General features: G+C 44.8%; 1 pseudogene; it reads right to left on the reverse strand.

Moving 5' to 3' along the window:
- Positions 1-6,207: 6,207 nt before the first annotated feature.
- Positions 6,208-7,191, reverse strand: LOC131274442 (motile sperm domain-containing protein 1 pseudogene; annotated as a pseudogene).
- Positions 7,192-13,427: the final 6,236 nt, after the last annotated feature.

Here is a 13,427-nt window from a genome sequence, read left to right on the forward strand (position 1 = left end):
CGCAGCAAATAGACACAGAGAACAGACAACCGGGGGAGGGGGGGAATTAAATAAATAAATCAATCTTAAAAAAAAAAAAAAGACACAGAACACACAGCGAATGGACACAGAGAGCAGACGTTGGGGAGATGGGCGGAAGGGGGAAGGGGAGAGGAATAAATAAAAAAAAATCTTTAAATTAATTTGGGTTCTCTCTCTTTTTACAGGATTAGCTTGGCTAGAGGTTTATCAGTTTCACTGATCTTTTCAAATAACTGACTTTTGTGTGTGTACATACATTTTCATTTCATTTCCTTTAGAAAGTGCAGGAGTGCAATTACTGGGTTGTATGTTTAGTTTTTAAAGAAACTGTCAATTACTTTCCAGAGTGCCTGTACCATTTTACCTTCCCTCCACCAGGATCTGGTATTGTTACTATTTTTATATTAGATGTTCTATTAGGTGTGTACTGATAACTGATCAGGTTCTTAATTTACATTTCTCTGATCCTAATGATGTCAAAGATCTTCTTTGCATGTGCTTATTTCCTGTTTTTTTCTTCATATAAACTCAAATTTTAGGATTCTTTTGTGGAGTAAAACAGAGTCTTCACTGTTTACAGTGTTATTTCTGGGTTGCAAAAATTATTTCCCCTCCGCCCTGCCCCAGAGTTTTTATTACTTCCTGCACTTGCCCCATTTGTTCTTTTTTTTTAAAAGGCGATTTTTTTTTTAAAGGTGATCTTTTTTTTTTTAAGATTTATTTTATTTCTCTCCCCCTTCCCCCCATTTTCCCCATTCCCCCTGTTGTCTACTCTCTGTGTCCATTTGCTGTGTGTTCTTCTGTGTCTGCTTGTATTCCCATTAGGCGGCTCCAGGAACCAGTCATGGGACCTTCTGAAGTGGGACAGAGGTGATTACTCTCTTGCACCACCTCAGCTCCCTGTTCTGCTCTGTCTTCTTATTTTTTTCTCATCTGTGTCTCTTGTTGCATCATCTTGCTGTGCCAGCTCTCAGCAACGGCCAGCACTCCTGCGCAGGGTGGCTTTCCAGCACTAGGTGGCATTCCCATGCAGGGGGGCACTCCTGCATGGGGCGGCATCCCCGCGTGGGCCAGCACTCCACGTGGGCCAATTTGCCCTCACCAGGAGGCCCTAAACATCGAACCCTGGGCCTCCAATATGGTAGACAGGAGCCCATTTGGTTGAGCCACATCCGTTTCCCCCCATTCGTTCTTGGAGGCCACAGTCAGACAGAAAGTGCGAGGACTCTTTTTTCTTGCAATTCTGGTGGGAACCTTAGACGCTCATATTAATGTAGTTTGTCTTTTGATCCTATTCACAGTATTTCACAGATCAAAAGTTTTAAATTTCGATGAAGTCTCATTGATGGATTTTTTTAAAAATTTTTTTATTTTTTATTGACTTTGTAATAATATTACATTAAAAATATATATGTGAGGTCCCATTCAACCCCATCCCCCCACCCCCCCTCTCCCCCCCCCCAACAACACTCGTTCCCATCATCATGACACATCCATTGGATTTGGTAAGTACATCTTTGGGCACCTCTGCACCTCATATACATTGGTTCACATCATAGCCCATACTCTCCTCCATTCCATCCAGTGGGCTCTGTGAGGATTTACAATGTCCGGTGATTGCCTCTGAAGTACCATCCAGGGCAGCTCCATGTCCCAAAGACACCTCCACCTCTCATCTCTTCCTGCCTTTCCCCATACCCTTCGTCCACCATGTCCACTTTTCCCATTCCAATGCCACCTCTTCTATGTGGACATTGGATTGGTTGTGTCCATTGCACCTCTATGTCAAGAGGAGGGTCAGATTCCACCTGGATGCTGGATGCAATCCTCCCATTTTCAGTTGTAATCACTCTAGGCTCCATGGTGTGGTGGTTGTCCTTCTTCAACTCCATCTTAGCTGAGTGTGGTAAGTCCAATAAATCAGATTGTAGGTGCTGGAGTCTGTTGAGGCTCAGGATCTGGCTATCACATTGTCAGTCCAGAGATTCAAATCCCCTAAATATATCTTAAACCCCAACATTAACTGTACCTCCAGCACATTGGCATGAAAGTCTGATGGATTTTTTTGTTTGTCAATCTCATTCTGTCCATTTCCCATCAGGAATCTGTGTCCATGGTTTTAAAAATAAAATACACATGGATGATGCCAAAATCCTTCTCTGGCCTAGATTGCCAACTCCACTGACTCCTCTTCCCCTTTCTCACACTCATTATCCACATTGTGTCCAGCATCAGTTCCTTCAAACGTACCCCAAACCTGCCTACCTTGCACGCCTCCACTGGCCCCCATCTGTCCAAGCCCCCTGGCCTCTCACCTGATCCCTGGGATAGCTCCTACTGGTCTCGCTGCTGCCCTGCTTGTCCTAAGTCTATTCTCATCCAGCAGCCACAACGATCCTGTTAAAAGCCAAGTCAGGTCATGCTCCCCTTTACTTTTTGCTGCGGGTTCCCCAGTCCATGCTCCAGCTCACTCACAGTGAAATCCAGAGTCCTTACACTGGCCGACATGATCCTCTGCCCCACGGCCCTTCTGTTCTCATGTCCTGTGCGCTCCCTCCTGCCAACGCCATCCTAGTGGCACAGTGCCTGCCTCAAGTGGAAGCTTTGGTGTCAGTGTCACCGAGTTCACCTGCCCTTTCCCCAGGGGGACTGTGGAGAAGAGCTCAGTACTAATGAGTAGGCACCACCTAGAACCTGCCAGGGCGGGAGGTGCGATGGTGTGGAGGGCGGGCTAGGAGAGAGAGGGACATGCTTACCGTCAAACCCAGCATTTCCACTCTTGGGAGAAAAGAGTATTTTTGCTCACACAAAAACCTGTATGTGGACATTTTTAGTTCCATTATTCATATCTTCTAGATATCGAACTACTAAGGTTTCCATTTTTTAAAAAAGTGAGATTGTAATTGTTTTAAAATTATTTCTCCGGGGATAACAATATGTATACCAAATTTGTCATGGTCTAGACTTAATATTTCACCAAGTCAAGGAAAATGTAGAAGCCATACAGCCTTTAGACTTTTTTTCCCCCCCAAAATAAATCTGATTTACTTGTTTGACTCAGGTATAAACTCATCTCCCAGAATATCATGCAAATGAGGTATAGACCTCTAAAGCTGACACTCCCCTCCCCACATAGCACAGGAAACTAGGAAACAGGCTTTCTTTTCTCAATCTGTTTAAGTGTTTTCATTAGGATACTTTTTCTATAAGTGCTTTTACCCTTTCTATTTAGTCTGTTTTGACTACTGGATGGAAGGAAATAAGCAACCATTTTATATAAAAAACTATTGTAGTGGATAACCAGTTATCTGTGCATTTTCTATCCAAAATAGTTTATTTTCCTTATTTATGTGCAGAGAGAAACTCGTGGGCTAAGTACACAGCACTGTTAATCCTACAGTCTTCGTCCTCCCCTCAGAGTCTACTAACTCTTGTCCTGTGCTGATGAACTGGAGGTGGCCTTTTGCAGGTTTTCAGGTAGCAGGTGGGATGATATTTGATTAGCTAAGCCTTTGTACACTTGTTTTTTTTAAAGAAAGCTAATCCTTAATTCTTGTTTCAATGATTAATTGATATAAAACAGAATGTAAACACATTTAGAAAGTTTCCTTCTAATAATATAAACCAGACCTCATCTGGGCAATTGTATTTCCATCATCTATTCAAGAATCAGTCTTTCCAAAAAGTATTATACTAAGCAAATGAGACAATATGCATGTGCAGATTGCACAAATAAAAAATTATGAGCATGGAACATTAAACAGGAAATATTAGGGATACTGATAGTTTGGCACATGAAATATCTTCATTTACCCAGACAAATCATACAAAAAATATAGCCACTACCACCTGGTGTGCTCCTTAACTACTAAAAAGGTGCAGTGGAAGATGGTCTGCTATGCCAGTGACTTTATTGTACAGTAAGAGAAATGTAAAGCACGATCCTTTTAGCGATGTGGCTGTGGAAAAGTCCAGAATCCTTTCTTATGCCAATGTAGCAAATCGACAACCTTGCTGAAAGTCGCTTGTGCCCTGATCCCCCATGATAAAGCTGCCAGGATTCCTGCTATAGAGGCTGATAGAGCCATAGGTCAGTTTCCCCTTCCCTCTCCCGCTCTTCCCCGGCAGCATTCTGCATTATTTCTCTAGGTCTCCTTTGTTATGGACAGTCTTGAGAACTGCTTCTTTGTAGCTCTCCACTTATTTACCTAAACAGCCATCTGGTGGCCTTGAGTTGGCTGGCCTTCTAGGGTGGTCTTTTATAAGGTACTGCTTCCCCTGGAGCATCAGAAGTTGATTCCCAGGTGTGGCCTGAGGCCGCCTTCTCCTCCTCTACCCACACTGCTCTGCACAGGCTAAGGAAGAAGCCAGTTTCCCGTGGAAGGCTATTTTTCTCGCTTCAGGGGAGATGTGTCAGAAAAAAAATGGCCTACAGTAAATTTGGATGTTCCACGGTCACTTAAAAAACAATCTGTGGTCCAGTGTTTTCCAAATTGTATTTCACTTCCAGAGAGGTTAGCATTCCTGGAGATATCCTTTAAAATGTGACTTTGAGTGCCAGGGCAGCTGCATGGAAATCTTAGACATGCAGGTCAGGTAAGTCGCTGTCACAGCGTCCCATCTGGAAGTGTCTTGAGAGTTTCAGAGGTTAGAAGGTATGTGTCCTCCTGGCATTCTGGATGCCAGCAACCCTTTGGTTCATGGCTTTCTGGTCACATGGCCTCCTCCCCTTTGTTCATTTTTCGTAGACACAATCCCGTTTTCCTTCGTAAGAATTTAAGGGTTTTGTTTTTAAGAACTGTTTCTCACACTTGGGACACTTGATCTGATGTTCTTTTTTTTTTTTAAAGATTTATTTTTATTTATTTAATTCCCCTCCCCTCCCCCGGTTGTCTGTTTTCTGTGTCTTTTTGCTGCATCTTGTTTCTTTGTCCGCTTCTGTTGTCGTCAGCGGCACGGGAAGTGTGGGCGGCGCCGTTCCTGGGCAGGCTGCTCCCTCCTTTGCGCTGGGCGGCTCTCCTTACGGGTGCTCTCCTTGTGCGTGGGGCTCCCCTACGCGGGGGACACCCTGCGTGGCACAGCACTCCTTGCGCGCATCAGCACTGCGCATGGGCCAGCTCCACACGGGTCAAGGAGGCCCGGGGCTTGAACCGGGGACCTCCCATGTGGTAGACGGACGCCCTAACCACTGGGCCAAAGTCCGTTTCCCTGATCTGATGTTCTTATGTGTGGTTGAACACATGCTGTTTGAGATCCTGCCTCTGCATAAATAGCTTGTCACAGTAATCATACTTGAGATTCTTCTCACCTGGGTGGATCACCATGTGGGACTCCAGATGAGCCTTCTGGATGAAAGACTTGTCACCCACAGAGGTCTTCTGATCAGCATGTATTTTTTTTTAAAGATTTATTTATTTCTCCCCACCTCCTAGTTGTTTGCATTTCCTGTGTCTGTTCTTTATGTGCTCATCTTTTTTTTTTTAAGAAGGCATCAGCAACTGAACCCAGGACCTTCCATGTGGGAGGGAGGCACCTAGTAGCTTGAGCCATCTCCATTCTCTGCTTTGTTGTTCATCTCTCATTGTGTTTTCCTCCTTGTGTTTCTTGTTGTGTCATCTTGTTACATCAACTTGCCATGCCAGCCCATTGTGTCAGTTTGCTGTCTTGCTCATCTTCTTTAGGAGGCACTGGGAACTGAACCTGGGACTTCACATATGGTGGGAGCTCAATCGCTTGAGCCACATCCACTTCCCAGAAGCCACTAATTTTTTTTTTAATATTTATTTATTATTATTATTTTTTAATTACATTAAAAAAATATATGTGGTCCCATTCAACCCCACCGCCCCCGCCCCCCACTCCCCCCACAGCAACACTCTCTCCCATCATCGTGATACATCCATTGCACTTGGTAAGTTCATCTCTGAGCATCACTGCACCCCATAGTCAGTGGTCCACATCATAGCCCAGACTCTCTCACGTTCCATCCAGTGGGCCCTGGGGGGATCTACAGTGTCCCGTAATTGTCCGTGAAGCACTATCCAGGACAACTCCACGTCCCGAAAACGCCTCCACATCTCATCTCTTCCTCCCGTTCCCCACACCCAGCAGCCCCCATGGCTACCGTTCCCACACCCATTTCACATTTTCTCTGTGGACATTGGATTGGTTGTGTCCATTGCACACCTATGTCAAGTGAGAGAAGCCACTAATTTTTGATTCACATGTTAAATGGAGGTAGAGAGGTACCAGCCATTCCACATCCCCCAGTGTAGGCAGCATGAGGGCTGCAATGCACACCACTCCCAGGAAGACAGTTAGTAAACTAGGTCCTGAGGAGACAGTTCTGTTTCCTGGTTGAAATGACTGCTCAAAAAAAACCCTTTCTGTTAAATGTTCCTTTATTCTTTTTTTTTTTTTTTTTAAAAGATTTATTTATTTATTTAATTTCCCCCCCTCCCCTGGTTGTCTGTTCTTGGTGTCTATTTGCTGTGTCTTGTTTCTTTGTCCGCTTCTGTTGTCGTCAGCGGCACGGGAAGTGTGGGCGGCGCCATTCCTGGGCAGGCTGCTCTTTCTTTTCACGCTGGGCGGCTGTCCTCACGGGCGCACTCCTTGCGCGTGGGGCTCCCCCACGCGGGGGACACCCTTGCGTGGCACTGCACTCCTTGCGTGCATCAGCACTGCGCATGGCCAGCTCCACACAGGTCAAGGAGGCCCGGGGTTTGAACCGCGGACCTCCCATATGGTAGACAGACGCCCTAACCACTGGGCCAAAGTCCGTTTCCCTCCTTTATTCTTTTTCCCTCTTCTTCCTTTTGTTGTTGTTTTGCAGATGGAAGAAGAGTAGCAACAACTTCTTTCTTTCCTAAACCTTCCTTTGCTCAGAAACTTGGATATGGAATTTGTCTGTTATCCCATCGTGAAAGGATTGAATATCCCTATGACAAACCACAATATCCACACAACACCAAACTTTACATCAACTACAACATACGTATTTGGAGTAGTACACAAAACTTTGAACTTTAAGACAAACTCATAGGAATTATACAGAGTCAACACTTGCTTATGTGTTGGCTAATCATCTGCATAAAATATTAGCTCTGTGGAAAACATAAAAATAGGAAGATTTCCTTCTGCTAACTCTGGTTGTCATTTTTGTTGATGCATTGACACTAATCCCCCTTGCTGCAGCCTCCATTTTACAGTCTTGCCCATTCTGGACTTTTCTTACATTTGTTTAAAAGAAGCATTTTGGCAACACTGGCTCCTCCTAAAACAGCTGCGACTGCTCCTCTGGTCCTTTTTCAGCATTTCTAGGCTGCACTCCCTACGACATTTTCTGAGACCTCCTGCAGAAGCTTTGACACACTCTTGTTTGAAGAGAAAGAGTCCAGAATTTTATTAAGTATCATGAACTACAACATTTGGACAGGAAGTCAAGAGATTCTGTAGTCCTCCCAGAGGATACATTTTATATTGATAATTGTTAAGGCCTAAATCAGGAGATCCTTGCATAGACACATATAAAGGTGCAATTACCTGCAAGTAAACAAGAGTATGTTCAACCAATGCCTTCAACAGTACTGTCTAATATGTTAAAGAATTAATACATAAAGACTTTTCCTCCTTAATAAAATGTATTATTGAACTTGGTGCAACTAATTATTAGGTCATAATAAACTTTTATTAATGACAAAATTGTTTCAACTGTGTAATCTCCAAAGAATTGCCTTAGCTAACCTTAATTTGGTCTTTTAAATCAGTAAACTTTTAGAAATGCTTCTTTGTCAGAATTCTAATTTAAAACCAATAATGGAGGGAAGCAGGTGTGACTCAAGTAATTGGGCTCCTGTCTACTATATAGGAGGTCCATGGTTCGATTCCTGGGACCTCCTGGTGAAGGCGAGCTGGCCCACACAGCAAGCTGGCCCACACAGCGAGCTGGCCAGTACGGGAGTGCTGCCTCACACAGGAGTGCTGGCCCATGAGGCAAAGCTGGTCCGAGCAGAGAGCTGGCGCAGCAAGATGACGCAACAAAAAGAGACACAGAGGAGAGACAATAAGAGACACAGCAGAACAGGGAGCTGAGGTGGTGTGAGAGACTGAGCACCTCTCTCTCTTCCAGAAGGTCCCAGATTGGTTCCCAGTGTTGCCTAAAGAGAAGACAAGCAGACTTAGAAGAACACACAGCAAATGGACAGAGAGAGCAGACAATGAGGGGGGAGGCGGGAAGAGAAATAAATCTTAAAAAAAAAAAAAAGACAAATAAGGAATACTTTCATTTAAGTCTTAAAAAAATATAACAAGAAAAAGCAACATTGTTCTATAAAACTGAAAGCTTTTCTATCATTGGAAGCCAGCAGGTAATTTCTATTGATTACTGTGGCACCCAATCCAATTCAAATCTCTATAGATTGCCTATAATTCTTTTTTAAAAAATTTATTTTATTTTACTTCTTAAAAACAAGTCAACCTTATCGAGTCATATTAATAAAGCATACAGTTCATCCAAAGTGTACAATCAATGGTATTTGGTATAATCACAGGGTTGTTCATTCAACACTTCAGTCATTATTAGAGCATTTTCATTATTTCAGTAATAATAATAAAATACACACACAAAAAAAAACAGACAAAAAATCACCTCTCAATCTCTATGATTCCCTGCTGTACATAGCTGCTATTTCTGCCTATTCCCATACATTTATTTTTAAGCAGCTGTATTTATTGAGATATACTCACATACCATACAATCTATCCAAAGTTTATAATGGCTTTTAGTATAATCACAATGTTGTGCATTCATCACCACAAATTTTTTTTTAAGATTTATTTATTTATTTCTCTCCCCTTCCCCCGCCATCCCAGTTGTCTGTTCTCTGTGTCTATTTGCTGCGTCTTCTTTGTCTGCTTCTGTTGTTGTCAGCGGCACGGGAATCTTTGTTTCTTCTTGTTGCTTCATCTTGTTGTGTCAGCTCTCTGTGTGTGTGGCACCATTCCTGGGCAGGCTGCACTTTCTTTCATGCTGGGCGGCTCTCCTTACGGGGCGCACTCCTTGTGCGTGGGGCTCCCCTACGCAGGGGACACCCCTGTGTGGCAGGGCACTCCTTGCGCACATCAGCACTGCGCATGGGCCAGCTCCACACGGGTCAAGGAGGCCCGGGGTTTGAACCGGGGACTTCCCATGTGGTAGACAGATGCCCTAACCATGGGGCCAAGTCTGCCGCCCACCACAAAAATTTTTTTAGAACAATTTCATTACTCCAAAAGAGAAAAACTCCACACCCCTTAACAGTTACCTCTCAATTCCTCTTTCCTTCCCCAGTGCTACATAACCACTAATCTAATTTCATCTTTTTTTTTTTTAAGATTTATTTTATTTATTTCTCTCCCCTTCCCCCCCTCCACCCCAGTTGCCTGCTCTCTTGTGTCCATTTGCTGTGTGTCTTCTGTGTCTGCTTGCATTCTTGGCGGCACCGGGAATCTGTGTTTCTTTTTGTTACATCATCTTGCTCTGTCAGCTGTCAGCTCTCTGTGTGTGCAGTGCCACTCCTGGGCAGGCTGCACTTTTTTTTTGCGCGGAGCAGCTCTCCTTGAGGGGCACACTCCTTGCACGTGGGACTCCCCTATGCGGGGGACACCCCTGCATGACATGGCACTCCTTGTGCGCAGCAGCACTGTGTGTGGACCAGCTTACCACACGGGTCAGGAGGCCCTGGGTTTGAACTCGGGACCCCCTATATGGTAGACAGATGCTCTGTAAGTTGAGCCACATCTACTTCCCTAATTTCATCTTTATAACTTGATTTATATTTGCACTTTATATAAATGGAATTATACAATATGCAGTACTTTGTGTCTGGTTTCTTTCACTTAGCCTAACATTTTTTTTTTTGCCTGATACTACTATCGTATTAACATATATTTGTTCAATTTCAAAGACAAACTATATTTCTTAAGTAAGCACTCTTGAACAAAAGTCATAGCTTTAAAAAGGAGTGGTACTCCATTACTTTTCTAGAAAAGTTAATTTGATGTTGCATTATCAATACACACACACACACTTACACTCCACGTATAATTGGACAGTTTTCATTCTTTCAATGAACTTAAACAATTTCAGTTTCCTAAATTATTTCTCTGATCAGTTTCAGTTTAAATGTGTTCTTTTATCCCTTCCTTTTGTGTTCATAAAGCCAAACACTTAAACGACCCATCTATTTCATAATTTCTCCAACCATTCTTATCAACAAATGGAAAACTGAAATAAGAATTTATTCCTGGGGAAAGAAAATCTAATTTTTAAAATTCCCTATGTTAGAATTACATTAAATGGGATTTTCAAAATAATATGGCACACCATATGGTCAAACTCAGATAACATAATTGTGAATGCCTGTTACCAATCCACTAATGCGCCAAGGAAGACCGGCAGACAGTAAGATTTTAATCCAATTTAGAGACCAACATAAGCCAAATCTTTAGGGCAGAGCAAGGCAGTCCAATGAAGAATCTGTAACGAATGCCAATACTGCACTCCTAAAATAAAATTAGTGTTATCCTTAGCTAAAGGCAGGAGGAGGCACAACAGCTGGAGGCGGGGAGCCGCTGCCTGCGGTGGCCTTGCGGCTGGAGAGCCAAGTGGCGTGGGTTGGGGGCAGCGTCGGGAATCCCAAGGAGGGAAGGCAGAGGCGCACCCCCATCCCGATTACTGGAAGGGAGCGAGGCCCCCTATCCCGGGGAGGGGGAGAGGGTGGTGCTGGGCACCTGCGGTGGCCCTGTGCTGAGCCAAGGGGCATCGGCCGCCTCTCCCCCTCCTGCCGGGACCTCCTTCTGCGTCTGTGCCCAGCGCTGGCTGGTGCTCCCGCACGGGTGCAAGCATCTCAGCTGTCAGACAGCGTTCCTGGCTGGCTGCTCTGGGCTGCCTTGTGTACCCTCTTTTCCTTCTCTTCCGAGGTACTCTCCGAGCCACCTAGGGCGCCTGCCCTTTGGCTTCTCTCCTGCTGCCCTGTCTGCCTGCAGTTCTTCCCCTGACCCGTATGAACCTCTGCTTTGCCCAGGCGCTGTTCAAGGCCAAGCGATGAGCTGAGCCTTAGCGCCAGCCGCATCCTCAGCGGGCAGGTCTTTGGCTCCCGTCCCTACTTCTTTGACCAGACTGGGCACAGTGAGGACGAGAGCTGCTCCCGGGAGCACGGCCGGGGCGTGAGCACCAGCTTGCCACGCTCGGGTGGCTGGTGTGGCGCCATTAGGCGCGAGCCGGGCTGGTCAGGGCGGCCAGACGCAGACCACTCCTCTGCTCTTCTCCCAGGTGCTGGGACTCGACGGCCACCACCAGTCTCCACCCTACAGATGCGATCCCCTCACTGTCCCCCAGGATGCTCAGACCCCAGTCCCCTGCTGCCCAGGCCCCTGGGCCACGTTCGTCTGCCACTCCTTGCCCAGGGTCCCGGGAGCTGTGGTGGCTTCTCCAGCTCCTTGGCTGCTCCTGTCCTGGTCAGCTTGGGCCGCCTCCCTTAGGTGGGGGCCTGGCCCTGTCTGCCAGATGCCCCCAGCACTTTGGCATGAGCTGCCACCTCGTGTCCACACCAGAGCCAGCCACCTCCCCTGCACTTGCCACTCAATAAACAATGTCAGTGTCCTTCCAAAAAAAAAAAAAAAAAATTAGCTGAAGGTAACAGACGTGGATAATTCTGCAGACTTTCCTGAAGTCCATTTTCATCCCGTTTCTCAAAACTTATTTTAGAGCTACAACTTTTCCATTTGAACCGATGAACAGGGGTTACAGAAATATTTAGCAAAGCCAAAGAAAAGGGAGCAGAACAAGCTTTATTAACTACAACACTTCGATTCTTCCACAGGGCATTGCACACCGTCTCCTTGAAGGGTTAAATTAACTCCTTTGTAAAATCAGTCCATTTCTCAAGTGATCCATGGGAATCTACAGAGGCCACCAGACAAACACGAGGACACTTAAGCTTTGAAATCAAATTCATTAGCTGAAAAAGGTTTTAGAAGAGGTTTTAATTGGGGGGGGGGGGGAAAGCAAAACATTATTCCACAGGCCAGAGACAGAGATTATGATGTCTGTGAAACGGGCCTCCCTGTTTAGCTCACCCAGGCAGGAACGCACCTCTGAACCTGGCAGCTGCGTGCCATTTCTGCACAGCAAGGGTTCTTACAAAGTTCTACCTGGCCTGAAATCAAGCCAAAAGGCGCACCCAGCTCTGCCCTCTGGAGGTTCTCGGATGTCCTAGCCTCAGGAAGGAAGATGAAGAAACTGCCCCTTCGTTTTCTTTGCATGGTGGGCAGACTGGCGCCCATTCATCTGCACATGTGTGTGCGGCCCATGTGTACAGGCCAGTGGGCTTCCCCATCCTAGTGTCCCCTTGTCCACCTGCCTGTCCATGCCACAGGCTGCAGCTCCAAGGCAGCGGAAAAGGTGCATTTCAAAAATAAGTCTGGCTGACACTGAGTGTACGCTGTGAACAGGCTGTTCAAAGCATGGGACTGTATAACACAGGTAGACCAGTGGTGGATGATGGACTGTGCTTATCAGGACAAATATGAGAACGTTTTCTCCTGAACGATAACAAATGTGTAATGCTAATATAGGGTGTTAACGATTGGGTGGTTGGGGGGAAAATACGTCAAGTATAAGATATGGGCTATAGTTAGTGGTTATATTTGATGTTGCTCTTTCATAGTTTGTAACTAATGTTTCACAATACTGCAAGGTGTTGGTGGTAGAGAGATGTATGGGAGCCTTGTATGATATGCATTAATATTAAAAGTCATAGTAAGAAGCAGGAATATATGTGTGGTCCAGTCAAAGGAACAAATTAAAAAGTCAGTGGAGATACAGAATTTGGAACAACTAATCAAAGATGCTCACACAAATCTCCTAAATCAATTCAAGGAGATGAAGGAAAACATGACTAAAGAGAGAAAGGATATTCTGGGTGAGCATGAAGAGGAATTTGAAAGCATGCAAAGAAACATAGATCTTATGGGAGTGAAAGACACAATAGATGAGATTAAAAATACATTAGAGGTGCAAGTTATTGGTGGTAGGATGAGATGTTATATATGTTTGTTTGATGTTAAATATATTTGTTTTGTAAGTTCTCAACAATTATACACTTATTGTTTATGTTGTTATGTATGAGTGATATATTTCAATAAATTAAAAAAATACAATAGAGGCATACAACAGCAGATTTCAATGGGGGTAGAAAGGATCAGTGAGTTAGAAGACAGGACATCAAAAATCAAACAGACAGAAGAAAAGATAGAGAAAAGAATGGGAAAAATTGAACAGGATCTCAGGGAACTGAAAGACAGCATGAAGCACACATACAAACAAGGTGACCCAGAAGAAGAGAAGGTAAAGGGGGCAGAAAGAA

This window comes from Dasypus novemcinctus, chromosome 19, assembly GCF_030445035.2.
Source record: "Dasypus novemcinctus isolate mDasNov1 chromosome 19, mDasNov1.1.hap2, whole genome shotgun sequence".
Taxonomy (NCBI): domain Eukaryota; kingdom Metazoa; phylum Chordata; class Mammalia; order Cingulata; family Dasypodidae; genus Dasypus; species Dasypus novemcinctus.